We start from the raw sequence: 16,404 nt of genomic DNA on the forward strand, positions 1-16,404 counted from the left end.
GCTTCGGATGTTAATTTTGGCGGGTATTCCAATATTTTACGCTGTAGCGTCTTCTTCCACATATTTGAGTAAACATTATCGAGTGCCTTCCTGCGTTACAGTGCACGCAACAGCATTGTGAGATTTGATGTCTTTAACGTTGAAATTATATCACGTGTATACATTCCCGCGGGTTTATAACTACTGTTTTGTCTTCGCAATACATTCCAATTTCAATGGCGACTTCTAGTAACTAGGCGCGAGTATATCGGTAGCAATGCATTGAGAATGCGAGCAAATGTCGATGGCATCTGTTTTTAGAGTGGCTAAGCTGACATACAATTTATGAGAACGAGAACAAAAATTATGTGCGACAATTTTCCCGAGCAGGAAGGAATTGCAGGATGGCATGTAGCTTTCTCCTAGCGTAGAAACCGGAAACAGGGCAGTACAGCTACCATACGTTGACCCGTTCTCACGGAAGATAACCACTTAACAATAAACGAGGCTACGAAAGTTAACTCAGACTGACGTTATAGACCTTTGTGTATTCTTTTCTACTGTATAGTCTATTCCCTTCGCCTCCCTTTGAAAAGAATAGAATGATCTGGCCAGAAATTTGGTTCTCTACAAGAGTAGCATTGACCAAGTAAATGATATTGCCAGTTAACAGATGCCAAACATTGCAGCCCCTAAGAGAGTAGGGCTATCTTACATTTGTGACAATGTAAAAGCATAATTACATCACCTGTGCGTACACTTTGCAAGTTTATTGTTTCTTTGCTTAATAAAGATTTTCATATCTATGTGTCCTTGTTAAAGAGAAGGAAATTGATTTGAATATTGTAAATATAGAACTGAAGGAAAGAAGCAAAAAAAAATGCAGAGTACACATTTAAGAATACAAATAAGTAAGTCTCAGTGTGCTCGAGTCAACGCGTGCGAAATTCAGTGCTGATATAAAGTGAAGAATTGGTCAATCACAATGCGCACATCACGTTTCTTACCGTTCACGAGGCGTTCGATACAGCACGCGAATGACGCGATTATTTTGAAGCAGTCACTAAGACGCAAAGCGTCCGAACACCTTAATTGCTTTTGCTCGAATACGGTCATTACTGCTCGCTTCACTTATTCCTACAAGACCGTCGATATGAGCGACTAACCACGTCATTCCCTGTCAACACGCGTGCCACGACACATTAGCCCATTCAAATTAAGGAAGTCGAAAGACGTCTATCATTTGCCACTTAGTTGCCTTTGCGCGAGCAAGTGAAAAAAAAAGAAGAAAAAAAGAAAAAGAAAGGAAAGAAAACAGAGATCGGGGGCTTCCGCTTGGCCCACATCACGTACCAAGTGGGACAAACGAGCGGCCTTGATTGCCCCGGCCCAGGGAAGCGCCAGGTGGCGGACGTCCACGCTTGGTCGAGCAGTTAGAGCATGTAAACAAGGGGCCCCGTGACGCGCGTCAGTGGGCGTCGGCGAGCGTCGGCGTAGCAAATCGTGGGGATGCGGCGTTGGCGGCGATCCTCGAAATAGCGGCCGGGGAGGGGGGCAACATTAACAACAACAACGCTAGATTGTGTGCTGGGTGACACTGCTCGCTTCATTACATCTAACTTTAAATCAAATTATGAGGTTTAACGTAACAAAGCAACGATGAAACCGTAAAAAGCCGTAGTGTGGGTACATTGATCAACGTCGACCATCTGTGATACATTAACGTGCACGTAGATCTAAGTACAAGAACGTTTTAACGCGACAAAGTTAAGGGCCCCGTGTCGCAGAAAATCCGCCATCGGCGTCGGCGTAAGCATCACCCGTCTGGCGAAAATAATCATGCCGAACCACATCATCCCAAACCATCCCGATCGGGCGGGCCCTTCGCGTGGCGCAAGGCGTTAGTGAACAAGCATTGAATTTCTCAAAGTAAAATCCGTCAGAAAAATCGTAAAGTACGCCTTAACCACAACCTACAGGCATGATAACGTCGGATTGTAATTTGAATATTCGAGAAAAAAAAGGCTGATAAGCAGCCAGGAATCTTAGAATTCTATCGCCTTCTACTCTTAAAGGCGAAGCTTAAGCGTCTTCCAATTTTGATGGTGTTTCGCTGTACATCTAGGCAACATAGTTCTAGGCAACATAGAGGGAATGTTGAAAGCCGAGTGTTTCTAAATTTTGATCGGGCCCCATGTCGCAGCAGATACGGCTGTCGGTGTCGGCGTCAACGGCGTCCAATAACAGTATCGCGTTTCACTCTTAAAGGCGAAGCTTAAGCGTACTCCAAGCTTTTTTTTTCTTTTCATTTCGCTTTTACCTGAATGCGACCGCCAGGGCAGGAAATCGAACCCGCGACTTCGTGCTCGGCAGCAGAACGCCACAGCCACTGAACCACCACCGCGGGTGATTAATTAAAATACCATTAAAGAGCAGCAGCAAATCAGCTTGGACTCTGCTACAGCATTCTTTCAAAACTCTATTCGGGCTTCTTTGGCAGTGAAATGCTTATTATTAAAGCGCAGAAAATGGAAGGTGTTAATTTACTTTTTGCAAGTTTACTTTAAATTTCGTGGCTAAATGACAGCGCTGGTTTCGCCAGGGCAGGCATTCTCCACTTCGGTTCTATACTGTGTAATAGACAAGACAGCCTTGCACATTTGGCAGTGTCTCCGTATTTCAATGCTGCTGGTTGCTTGATCACACACCAGAGAGAAGCCTCGGCACCTCACAATATCGTTACGTTGCGGAAGTCACAGATAAAGATGTATTTACAATACATACAAGAACGGCAACGATACATAAACAAGATAGCTATCGAGACCGATTCCGTCTCTACACGTCAAATCCATTTCTTCGGACCGGCGCCACTCTCGGATACGCCGTAACATCACCCCCGCCTGTAAAGGCGCCATCTCGGCGCTAACTATAAGGGACGTGAACTCGCGGCAAAGTAAGGCTTCAGCCGAGACACATGGACAACGTCAGTGGGGACAGGCGAGTCCAGCGGGGCGATCTCGTAGTTGACATCGCCGAGCTGACGCAATATCGTGTAGGGCCTGGTGTAGCGCGGCATCAGCTTTGCAGACAAGCCGATGAGGCGACGTGGTGTCCATAGGAGTACAACGGAGCCAGGGGGAAAGAGAACGCCCCGATGTCGGCTGTCGTACCGGATCTTCTGCGCGCCTTGAGACTCAGTGAGCCGGGAGCTGGCAATCTGGCGCGCCGTGTGAGGCCGGGCGAAGATGTCTTGGGCATGTTCAGTGGGAGTGTTCGTCGAGGAAGGAAGCAATGTGGTGTAAAAGGGAATATTTTCATCAGTTAAACATCCTACGCGTGTGTTATTCCCAGGAAACATAGACGCGGTCAACGTAACTACATTTTTTTTCTTGGGTAAGTTTGCTCATCCTTAGTACAGACATGTCCTACAGAGCAAGCACGCTTTACAGAAGGAGACCAGGAATAAAAGAAAAGAAAACTGCATTTAGCAATAGCGACAATTGTTAGGAAACATGCTCCTGTGCCCCGAGAGAGGGTTTAAAATACTTGTGCACCTATTTTGAACTGTTCGATAACACCCTTTGCTGATGCCGGAGCGCTGTCAGTACGAATAGGTCCTTCTGATAGGCGTTGAAGACGAACCCATGAGTGTCAGTCCGAGAGGAAATAATGATGCGACGCTTTAGAGATTGCGCAACTCGTGAATCTGCTCTAAACGAAATTGCAGCAGAGAAAGAATAAAGAGTTTGTGTCTGAGGTGACGTCAGGTGATGGAGAGGGAGCGGCGTTCTTTTGTCCCCGTGGCAACGTTGCATCAGTAAGGAGGCCTGACGGAGAGTGATGCCTCCTGCCACGGGTTGGCGAAGAGCGTTGCCTCCCAGAAGCGATTAGTGACGCAAGAACCCGACCGCTAGACTGATGACGTGCTAACCCAGAGTAAGAAGCTCACCTGCGTTGCAGGCTATGTTAGCTGCGCTCTACTATTCCTTTTTATTTTTTTTTACTTCAAGCTTCGAGCAACAAACGTCTTCCCGGTATTTAACTCTAGGTCTAACTTGTACATTGAGGGGATTTTAAATTTAGAATGAGTTTATTGCGACAAAAATGACGTGAGGACATTGGTTCCCAACGCCACAGAGCGTTGGTTTTCAAAAATTATAAGGGAACGACGCAAATGTAGTGACGGGGACATGCAGTCAGCAACTATTTGCTAGGATTTGTGCTTATCGGGTGACTCACAGCTGCGGCAGGCGAAGCTTTATTTTTTTATTTTCCTTAAGTTGCTTCTCCAGAAGGTGTAATCATATCGAAATGAAGTTTTTTTTTTTCATCTGCAAACTTTACACGTGTCCAGAAGCTCGTTTCTGACAGGTGTGAAACAACTTATGGCCTTTTTATTATTTTTTCTTGTATGTGCGCTTAGTACTCTAGACGGTAATTATAAATATCTACAGAGTTCTCGTAAGTTTGCGAAATACGTCTGTTGATGAACATTACTTCGTTAGCTGACTTGTTAGAGTCGCGGATCGATGCCTGCGTGTCGTGCCTCTCCCGTTGATAGGATGAGTCGGCGGGTAACAAGCCTTAATTGCTTCTGGGAACGAAGTTGTGTGCTAGAATTGTGGACACAAAATGAAAGCTGCATGTTGGAAGTTGCAGGTTCCATGCCCAGTCACATTTTAAGAGGAAACATTTGCTCGGGGCCATTTTTAATGCCGCCTACTCAAATACACGTAAAACACAGAAAGGCTTTTATGAGACAACTGCTGCGATTGACTTGGAAACAACATTTGTTGCATTTGAGATAAACGGTTAAATTCTAGTGACTCTAGGATGCAGAACTTTGATTTAGGGCCTGCATTTTTTAAAGAAAATTTCCCCAAAATTGGTAAATTAAAACAACAACAACAACAATTGAACCATGAAGTTTGCAAATGTGTAATTCAGCACCGAAATAGATAGCTCAGTTCTCTAAAATGAAACCGTAGGAGCTTCTCAAGCGGACAAGTATGATATATGAACTTACAGCTTACACGAAATTGTTACAACATTTACGAGGGTTTTGAAAAAGTGCTATTCATAAATTAGGGTAAATTACGCAGCGGTGAATAATACATCCATCTTGCCCGCTGTATTATGAGGTACAGTTTAGAAAATTGTGATGTCGTTTTTCATTGTTGAGTTACAAAGTCGTAAATTTAACAATTGAGTTTTCTGAAATATTTGAATTTTCAAGAATTTTCGTTAAAAAAACTGATGGCATAAATAAAAATCTTATTTATTGCAATTACTATAGCTTAACTCTTGTTTTAATTGCAGCAAATCTCATCAAAATCGGTGCAGTGGTTGCTACTAAAAAACGATTTCTACATTACAATGTATTAAGATAAGAGTTCGAGTGGTAAACGTTTCTCCTAATGGAAGAAAAATAAAAGAAAAAAAGAAAGCAGAAAAAACAATAAAACAAATCGCATGGGAAAACAACACATATAATTTGCTGATTTTCTTTATCCTGTTACATTCCTCAAGACGGGCTCAAATCTGTCGAGAGCTTTTCAGTAGTGCTGTCTTTCATATCCTTGCGTTCAGCCTGCGGACGTAGATGCCGCAATAGTTATCAATCTAGTATCTCTGCAAGCGCTTAGGCTCAACATATGCGAAGTATCGGTAAACGTTCTGCATGTAACCGTTTGTCTAAGCAACCGAACCGTTTCTAAATCGAAGCGGAACAATAGAAACCTTGGGGGAGAAACCTCTACGCACCAGGTGATGCAAAATAGCACTTGATGATCGCCAACGCGATAGACCCCCGCTTATCAGGCGGTTCCTCCCGGCCGCCGCAAGTTGTATAAGTGGCTGTTTTGACTACTTTCTTGTTTTTCGCTGACCTGATTGCGCGCGTAAATAATAGATCGCGAAGAGGATGGGGAGTTCTTTCTTCGCAGATGTCAGTGCCATCGCTTCGCAGCCCGCCGACTTTATTTTAAGTGGCTCCCCGCCAGTTGGCGCACCTCTTACGAATGCACCGTTGTTTCGCAACGCGGCAGTTTCGGAGAGGAAATTGCACGCGTAAAACGGCCTAGTCAAGATCACCTCCCATTGTTAAAAATAAAGCCGCTCTTTATTGGATTGCAGAGCATGTCACCGGCTCCTGAAATGGCCTGAAAAAAGAAAGAAAGAAAGCTAACACAGGAGGTAAAACAACATTCCCGCTGCCGCAACGTAGTAGCTTGGAGATAATGGTGTTGCTAGGCCGAGTGCAAAGTCGTGGGTTCGGTGTCCGCCTATGCTTACGAAATACTATAGATGAGGGGGGGGGGGGGGGAATTCGACAACACACGTGTGCGGACACATCGGTGCACAATAATAAAAAAATCGTGTGATCGTATATTGCAGTCGTACGAGAAGTAATCCGTCGTAGCTTATCTGTAGTTTTTACGGTATGTAAGTGAGACGCTTATTACCTTATAAAACATAGAGCTATCGTTCAATAAACAACTATAGCTCCGGATCCATACCTTATTAAACAAAATCTTGTCATTTTTCGAAGCACAAATAAGACAAGTGTCGGCAAAGACAAAGAGATTGGTTTTTTTTTTTTTTTGTTGGAAAGGCGTGTTAGCTGGCGGTTTGCATATACCAGATATTGGCTTTCGAGTAAGAACACAAATATTCATCTCTGTGTGACTTTTTTTTTTAAAGCAAATCTTTCTTTGCTTACTGTCCCGTGTTTCGCGTGGCTGTCTGGCCATCGGGTCGGTCGCTATCTCGCCGGATAGATTTGCATATATATATATATATATATATATATATATATATATATATATACATACATACAAACAAAGGTTATATGGAAGTACTCGCGAAGTGACTTATATAACTCGTGCGTGTGGACTAGGTATGCGCACCACTGTATTGCGTTACAAAAAAATGTTACTTTCAATGTAAAGCCTCGCCATATAATGTCGGTTCACAGACATCTCTAGAGCACGCCGATCTGTTATTGGAATGGTGAATTATATTCAACAGATCTTTAACCTACTTTATTTTCAATCACTTAATCTCTCAGTGCATTTAACTGGGTGATTTCCCAATCCTCTAGAATGGGCGTGTTCCACTATGACGCAAGAGGTATGTAGAAGAATCCCTAAACGTTCCTTGACACGCGTCGTACTTTTGTGTGCATACATCTGTCACCACCATTCTTCCCTAGACAAGCATCATACATCGCCTTCGTCTTTGCTGAAGAAGAAGAAAAAGCAGACAGCGAACTCGGGTACTGAGGCAGAAATTACAGAGGTGTGTTAATGCTATTGGCATTATTTGGGAACTTCACTCAGCTTTCGGTATGTATGTATGCCCGTGCCCAACCTCTTTCAAGCCAACTTCGGTCTCTGGGTAGTCTATGGCCAACTGGGTGTAGCATCGCGCTGCTGTGCTGAGGCAACCAGGCTCCAAAGCAACCGTTGAACCAATTTGGCTCACTGGGAACGTGACAGTAGGTGTGTGCTGCTCTCCAATGGACATCTTTGATGCCAAATTGGGTCACAGGGTGTGTGACAGTGAGTATGTGCCGCTATTCAATAAACCCTTCTGACGCCAACTTTGGTCACTGCGTATGTATCACTGAGCGTTTGCCGCTTTTTATAATAACAACCATACAAAATATATCATCGCCAATTACACAACCATCATAAGAGAGATTGCTAATCGCAGTTAAGTAACCAGTCATCTAGAAATGATGGCTGCGCCGCCAATTTTCAAGAAAGCTCAAGCTGTATGGATCACTGTAGTATCAACGTTACCACTGGTCCCTCTTCACGCCCCTCGGTACTATGCGCGCGAAACGCCACGTTCTGGCTCACATAGTCCTGATGTGACGGGCCCCCAACCAGCCCTCAATGTCCTTCTTCAGAAGGAACTTTCCATGCTTTTGAAACGATTAGGTAATTTTGTTGTTTTGCCTCCTCTTGCCTTTTCTTTTGGAATACCTCTTCGCTGCTGAAACAAAACTTAGCGCTGATCTCTTCACCACTGAAACAAAACTTAGCCCCCCAGCGGGAAGAGAAATGCAGAAGCATTTCACAGTGCTGCCTTCATTCTCTCGCTGTCTCCACTTTCTTCCATCGACGATGGCGGAGCGGAACCACTTCTTGTCGAGGCTTCTTGCGGGGCTTCGTGTTACGACCATCCTTTTTATTGTGATAGCAATTATATGGACACTTCAAGCGGATTTCTGCCGTTGGTGTCGCCGTCGCAATCGTCGTCGCCATCGCGGTCGCCGTGAGGTTCCGTATAAAGTCCAAGGGCGATAACATCGTCGCCGCGCGCGTTATGTGCAAGTGGAAGCACGCGGAGACACGCGCTATCACGGAGAGCGAACGCACGGCGGAGAGCAAACGCGACTTCCATCGCGCGAAAGGCCGTGGGGGTATGGGAGGGAGGGAGGGAGGGGGGGGGCGACGCTGTGCTGCGGCGCCAAATGCGTATCTTGCAACCGGGCGCAAGGGGAATTGGCCACTCAATCGCCCACGCGAAAGGAGGAAAGCGGGAAGGCCGCGCGGGAGGGAGGGGGGGTAGCTTCTACTCTACCAATAACTGCGATTGTACTTTAATTGCGCCCTTGCGGGCTGTCACGCGCGCCGTATCTTGAGAGCGATCTCCACACGGCTCTGACTTTTGTATGCGCTGGGCATTGGGCCGCTCAGTTTCCGGTGAAGCGATACACCACACGAACCTTCGCTCGCTGCGGCGGCTGCGCTTGCTGTCAGCGTTTTGACAGTGGTTGTCTGCGGTCATCGAGTGTGATCTATTCATGTTTCCTTGTGCGCGCTGACACCACGCTTGTTAATTCAGCTAGTAAGCGAATGTGTCCAACTTGATGCCGCCGATAAAACTACTATCCCTACTCCGAATAGCTATCCCAGCTCTGCGTTCCCCATCTCATTACGGCGAGGCAATAGTATACTTGCCTGCGTTACCAAATGAAACACACCACGAAAAAAAATACAAATTATACTATAACCACGCCAAAGTAAGTAAACTTTTCTCTTGGCCAACATAGCTCAAGACCGTCGTCCTTCAGTTTGCCTTTCTTCTAGAGCCCACCTGAGGAACAGGGTGAAGAAAATGTCGCCCTGCTTGTGATTTTCGATCACATTGGAACAGGGCGTCAAAAGAGCGGTACCCTTCGAGGCACCTTTGCGCGGTCGCGACAAAATGAAAGCAAGAAGGAACTCAAGTGGTGGCTGCCTCAAATGTAGGAAGCTTCGTGAAGCCCAGCGTGTGTGGTATAGTGCCGTAAATCGCTGGGGTTTTGATAAACAGGACGTTACCGCGATTTGTGTAGGTGAGTTTTAATGCGAAGCTTTCATTTTTTTTTGGTGCTTTCCAGGCACTTTGCAGGAGGTCCGTAAATAGCTAGGTAGGTAAGTATTTCGTGTCTCGTCACATTTCAAACCTCTTTAATAATAATAAAAAAAATCTGTCAGCCCTTCCACTGTGATGGAGATGGAAGACCAGCGAAGCTGTGCTATGGGGGGAATTATGTATTTCCAATTATGACTATTAATATGTGCTGATGTAATTGGTTATTTGAACTAATATAGAATGAGAAATATATATGATCAGGTGGTTTTCATTTATTTAGTGACCACAGAGACCATGGCTATATGGTCGCTCCGGAACACCGCCATAGGGTGTATGGCAAAGGTTGGCACATTCTTCATAAACACGTCACCAACGCCGCGCGCGTTCGGGGCGAACGCGGGCAAAACGCCGCCGCCGTCGACAACAGTTCTGCGCGTTGCTGGTGCTGTTTCCCTCCCTCCCGTCCACCCACGACCTTTCGCGCGACGGAAGAAGTCGCGTTTGCTCTCCGCCGTGCGTTCGCTCTTCGTGAAAGCACGCGTCCCTCGCGCGCTTTCACTCGCACATACAGCATAGGGCCAATGAGAGTTTTTTGCTACACGCGGACACGATCATCAGGGACTGAGCGCTTAACAGCTTCTCTGTAAAAATTGCAGGCGATCCACGAAGTGAATGCTGATGATGGAGCGAAGCTCCTTGGACGATTACGGCTGCTGCTCGAGCTTTCCCTTCGGGGTCTTGCTGCCTTTGCCCGCGTGCTGCTTCTCGTGCTCGTAGCTCGGAGTTAGCTTCGCGGCGTTGCCGTTGGGCTGCCGCGTCTCGTCCTCGAAGTGTAGGATCTGAGTCACGACGTTTGCGCTTACGTTCGCGCTCCTCCATACTGCAGTGCTAAGTGTAGCGACAGCGGCGCGGTGCCGGCGCCACACCTGCGCGCGGTCGGTATGCGCGCTGCGTGCGCTCTGCGAACGGTTCTGCGCATGACGTCATGCGCTTGCTCAAAGAGGGGTTTCGGAGCGGCGCCGGCGCAGCGCAACACCTGTGCGCGGTCGGTATGCGCGCTGCCTGCGCGACGGGGAGCTACGACGACGACGGCGACAACGGACATCGTGAGAGCCTAAGGAGCTTCGCTCCTAAAAAGGAGTGCATGAGCGACAGTGGAATTGAACCTGTGCTTTCGAGCACCGCAGTTCATTGCTCTAACCAGTAGGCCCTAGGGAGCCTTGCATGTAGGCTACCTATAGGCCCCAATAGCAACGCATGCACCTCTCGTGCCAAAGCTCACTATCTTTTTGAAACGCTTGGTATGTACGTAATATGCCACCAATTTCTCGTGTTCTGTCCTCATGACAGCTCACGCTTCGAGACACTGTGTAACACTGTACCCCTGTCTCCGGGATCGGCCCACATTCCCCAGTGCTTTCCTCGTCGTAGCTTACGCTATACGTAGAAGCTGTGCGACACTGTACGGCCTTCACGATCGGCCCAAGTCAAACAGGCGTTAACGTTTCGTCGCCGGAGTGCAAATGCTATCGTCGCTTCAACATACACCACATGACGTAGTCGCAGGTATGCACGATTTTATAACACGTAGTCGCTGATGACGTCATAATCCGTGTTTCTATCGCTTACACCTCACCCAGTGCCAATGTAGAACCCAATAATCGGCATGTCGTAAGCTAGCGTCGAACGGCTAGAGTATAAATCATGCCATCGGGCCTACGCGATCGTCGTCACCGACGTAACATGCACGCTCGCATCAGACCTATGTAAAAGCGATGAGAACGCACTCGAAGTGATTCTCCGCAAACTCAACAAGAGAGCCCTTGATCTCCCCATCTCTTCGTCCAATCAACGTCTTCTTGAGTTGGGAATGACGAACACCTTTGGGGAGTTCCATGAGGCACATCTCAACAATCAATACTTGCGGTTAGGCAAGACAGCAGCGGGTAGCCACCTTCTGACCCGCCTACAGATCACTTACACAACTCAATGGGAGTAGCGAATCGCCTTGCCTGAAGCCTGGCGCTTCGCACTGCAGGTGCGACCCCTCCCCAGCAACATGACCAAGGATGCCCACGATGGACGCCGCCTCGCGCGTGCGGCGTTCATTTCCGAGCGGTACGGCGTCCGGTCGGGGGTATTCTACACCGATGCAGTTGGCCAGCCCCACGGCACGGGGGTTGGTATGCGGTAGCTGTCATCCACCAAACTAACCAGTACAGGGCCTCACTTTCTGTGCCCCTAACATAAAACACGCGGAGGAAGTCGCCATTGTGCTTGCCGCTGCGGATCCAGCTTCCCGAGTCATCACCACCGACTCTAGGGGAGTCGGCCGCAACCTGGAGCAGGGACGCATTCCGTATCGTGCCTTTGAAATTCTTCGCCGATGTGAGTACCAGTGTTACACGACCAGGCGCACCGTCATCTGGGCCCCAGCACATGCGGTGATCGAGGGAAATGAGGTAGCAGACGCTACCACTCGCGCACTTAGCTACCGGGCATCGCCTCATCCGTCGCATATAGAGGACCAAAATTTCAATCCGGCTATTAATTTCCGAGAAATTTCTCTTTTCTATCAAACTTCTCACGACAGGTATCCTGCCCCGTGTAAAGGCCTCACGAAGGTGGAGGAGCACTGGCTCCTGCGCCTCTATACCAACACAGTACTGTGCCCGACAGTACTTAAGCATTTTCATTCAGCTTTTTCAGGCGAGTGCCCGCACTGTGGGAACGTGTCCGCGGACACCTACCACATAGTGTGGGCATGCCCCAACAACCCAGCGGGCGGGCCCTTCTGGCTCGTCCCAAACTCCCTCTTTGTACATAGCCACAATAAATGTTTTTTCACTCACTCACTCACTCCCTCAGACCTGTAGCTGTTCGTCTTAGGCAAACACATAGCTAGGTTTACCTGGTAACGCTTTGCGCAATCCCAAACAATGCTGGGTAGCCAGCCACCAACTACCAGCTGCCAAACGCGCGGTGTTTGTGTTGTCCGTTTCCGCCTACTTGTGTCCGTAAATGGCACGCTAACTTTTACACATGAATCCCTACTAATTTAACTAGCTCAGCTTTTGGCGTTGTGTGCTTTGCATGACAGCGATTCCAACAATGCGTGGGATTTGCTTCCTTAAAAAAAAAAAAACATTTCGCGTTGCTTTTCTTCTTTGCTGGTTGCCGTTCAGTTTCTCTAGTTACATTACATTACATTCCGTCGCATTACATTACTTAAATCCTTTTCTTTCGTTCTTCTTTTTCCCCCTTTTTTTGTGCGGCACCACTGGAGAAATTGTGCTGCCAAAAGGCTTACTAACGCTCGCATGAGTGCAATTGTACTGAATTAATAAAGAATGTTTTTTTTGTGACCACGGTTATTTAGAGTATCCAGCACCACGGTTGCTGTTTATTGCTGCCGTAATATATCCACAATTTTTGTTCCCCGCCCTCTCTTTTTTTTCACGCATGCTTATAAAGACATAACCGTTTCCACTATGAAGTCGACCATTAAAATTCTGAATGATTGCATGTGTATTGATTATAGTCGGCTCTCTCTGGTTATCTGTACCGACGGTGACGCATTCATCACACTCTCTACAGTCGATGCCGGTATATTACAGGTGATGACACATGTGATACAGATGCTATAGGTGTCTACGGGTGACACTCGGGAGAAACGGGGCGACCTTCGTGCCATGTCGGCAGCGAAGCGCATCGTTCTACGACTTCGGGCAAAACAAAAAGCCATATGTGCTATTCATTTGCGTATGGACGACGTTTCCGACGAAGCCGGTAAAGCAATTCTGAAGAAGGTGGCGTTCTTTAAATCGCTGCGAGGCTTTAGGAAATCGAAGTACCCATGTCACCTGACTCTTTCACGAACGCAGTCAGCAAAACAAGACGTATACAACTAAAAAAAGTGTCTAAAATAAAAAGAAATGCACAAAAAAAAAAACCTGCCGATACAATTTTTTTACCACTTTTGTTTTACGTACGAACTCGTGTGTCAACGAATGACCGACCATGCACGATATCTCGTTTTCTTCTTTCTCTTGATCACATAAGAACCAGTAATGAGTTGCGTAACTCAGTGGACTAAGGACCTCTGTAGATCGAAACCAGCGGTATGCAACAGTTCCGACATCTGGTTTAAAATTGTTCGTGCTGTATTCGTTACAGCAGCACGAGCTATGGCGCTAGGGTAGGAATAGTACATTCGTTTCATTTCGATTATGCTATCTTGTCTCTTCGTCAAGAGTTCTTCAGCTGTGTCGCGCCATCGCTATAGCTATGTTCGACCAGTCAGTGGGATTCATGACAACGAGACATAAAACGAATTTAGAGGAACCGAAAACAACGTTATTATTAAACAAACGTCGAAGAGAGGAGAGGGAGAGATAGATAAATGAAATGCGAAAGGCAGGGAGGTTGACCGGAAGACAGATATCCAGAAGAGGTAAGGGGAGACAGAAAGAGAAAGAAAAGCCTGTCATATTGATGAACGTGTAAAATGTGTCGTCCTGCATAGTGTCTTTTTTGTCGTTTGAAAAGCCAGAGGCGTACGGTTTTAAGACGCCGATTGCTGTCACATCGCCACACTCTTCGTTACTGTTGCGCGTGTGCCTGTAGTCTCATTTTCTGCAGCCCAGACACTATATAAGCGAGCAGTTGCTTAGCCCTTTAAATCTAGGCCTTGACCATTCGTAACCTAACGATGCGTAACTAAAGGAGTCCGAGCCTGTCGTCCATCTCCGGCGAGTGTTTACGTTGTCGGATGAGCAGGCACCCCGCCAGTCCATTATGACGCGCGCAGACGAACCAAGCGAAGCATTTCTGGCGCGCCGCCTCGACCCATTTAGTTTTCCGCGCTGACATTCGCGAACAGGGCTTCCAGAAGCCCACCTCGCCGAGCCCACAGTTTCGGGCGTTGATGTCTGCGAAAACAAACACGGCGAATGTTTTACTGCTAAGGTCGTATAGACGACGCTGAGCTCCGGCAGTCGAGGTGTTCTCATTCCGTTGCGGGTGGGCCGGTGCACTGATTGCGCGGCGAATCACGCTGGTGTATTACGTGTGCATCGCAATGCGCACGCGTAACCAGGCGCAATAAAAGCTGTGCTGAGGCAGTTTGGCTTCCTATGAAACAATATAACACCAGCGTAAACGCTTCACCATAAGGTGTCTATTTGAGCCTGTTGATGTGCCAGTGGTGCATATATTACGTCGCGCGTTACGTGCAAGAAGACCAGAAAAAAAAAGTGATACAGTGTATCATTGTAGCGCCGGGTGTGAATACCGTAATTTCTTCCTTTCTGGTGTCCTTGCCCGTAACGAGCGACGGAATCTGAAGCACATATGTTGCTCGTGTTGTGACAGAAAAGTCTCGCTTTCTGTCGCGAAGTTCACTGTAGCTTTGCGTAGCGTGCTTTAACTTTATGTATCTTCATAAAACGTTAAAGAACACCTCAATCTGAGAATATGTTGTTACGAGGAAGCGAAAAGGATGCGTAATCGTACAATAGGCCAAGGTCCGAGTGGTTACTCCTGTAGTCGAAGCTGTACTCGACTTAGTCTCGACAGCGATGACAGTCGATCGGAGGGACGGGACGGTTACCACCAAAGAACGTAGCGTTGGCTTTACATTTGACATGGGCGTCACATGAACGCTAATCGCAGTGCATGATCTCTATCTGAACAAATTTACGGCGCTTAATTGCTTTCGATGTCGTGACAAACTTCGTACCAAGTTGGGGTATTGCGCGTCGACGAAGACGATCAAGCCACCACCTCCCTCAACCTAGGCGTAGAAAACATCACCACGTATGCGATGACAGCATAGCAGTGCCAACGGGCTTATGACTGAGCACGCCGTGCGCAAAGTACGCAGATTCGCTCTCGTATGATCGATCAGAACATTCATACTACGTCACTACCCTTCGTGAAAGCCACGAAGCCGTTGAGTCAAGAAGCGCACGATGCTTTTGGCCGGTGGTTTCGTACTTTCGTCCTGCTAAGGTGACCATGCCGAAGCCAATTCCTAACGATGCAGCCCGTAGCGCCATCGTAGCTCAGATGTATCTAGATTTACAGTAGCCGACGGTCAAGTATCCAAGCTGTCTCGGGCTTTTCTTGAAGTACTCCACATTGCAGCTCGCGCTACTGTTCGCCATCTACGCGTCGACTTCGAACTTTCAATCCGGTTAAAACAATTCCAGAGTGACAGCGAACGCCCACACGCCACCTGCATCCCGGCGCATTCGAAGGACGTGCTACGTGAACTCACCTTGCTGGCTTGTAGCTCGCCGGTGGTTACCGCTATGCCCCTGGGCAAGGTGTCTGTGCGTAAGCGTCGCGCGGAAGGTGTGCCGAGCCTGTGCCCGCGCAAAGGAAGGCGAAGGGGAGGAATGGGGCCTGCGAGAACGGAGGGTCCCCCTGGTGGTCGGGTGTGGAGAGAGGACGGGCAGCCAGGTCCCCCCTTCTTCGTATAATGGGAACGTGACGTCTGCCCTCAGGAAGCCCAACGCCAGCCGCCACTGGGCTCGGGGAGTCCCACCCGAAAATAGACGCCGGCTGCTCTTGCGGTAAAAAGAGAAGCCGCGCAGCAGCAGCCCCACCGACTGCGTTGCCCGTGGTCTTGTGAGGCCGGGGGTGCATGACTCGCTTGCGCCTCCTCCTGTTCTTTGTTTGGGTGGTTATTTGTTTGTGCGGCTCTGTGCCACTGTACAGTGCTTGCCTCCACCTTCGTCGACCAAGCCTCCGGTGTAACCACCTTCGCCACCACTGCTGGCGCGGTGTCCTTGCTCGCTGCAGCACTATAGGGAGCCGCTGGTGTGACGATGTACGGAGCACTTCTTCTCGGCCAGTTGTGTTCTTTATTTCGAGCCTATACGCGCGCCGTGAACGACTGCAAGGTGCGCGAAAAAGAGCCACTGCCCTCGCATTTGCCGCCGATCGGTCCCCGAAACTCAGGTCACCGACCAAGCGCTCCATACGACTCTTTGACGCGCGGCCGGTGGACTTTCTAAAGCGACATGACTTGGCCGTAAAGCCTAGTTTTCT

General features: G+C 48.0%; 1 protein-coding gene across 2 annotated transcripts in view; it reads right to left on the bottom strand.

Moving 5' to 3' along the window:
* Positions 1-15,802, bottom strand: part of LOC119446222 (smoothelin) — a 63,128-nt gene extending 47,326 nt beyond the window's left edge. The window contains exon 1 of one of the 2 annotated variants that reach the window (XM_037710589.2): positions 15,629-15,802. The gene's annotated coding sequence lies outside the window, so the exon portion shown is untranslated. The remainder of the gene's footprint in view (positions 1-15,628) is intronic. The other variant, XM_037710590.2, reaches the window with a different exon arrangement.
* Between the last annotated feature and the right edge of the window lie 602 nt (positions 15,803-16,404).

Source organism: Dermacentor silvarum, chromosome 3 (assembly GCF_013339745.2).
Source record: "Dermacentor silvarum isolate Dsil-2018 chromosome 3, BIME_Dsil_1.4, whole genome shotgun sequence".
Taxonomy (NCBI): domain Eukaryota; kingdom Metazoa; phylum Arthropoda; class Arachnida; order Ixodida; family Ixodidae; genus Dermacentor; species Dermacentor silvarum.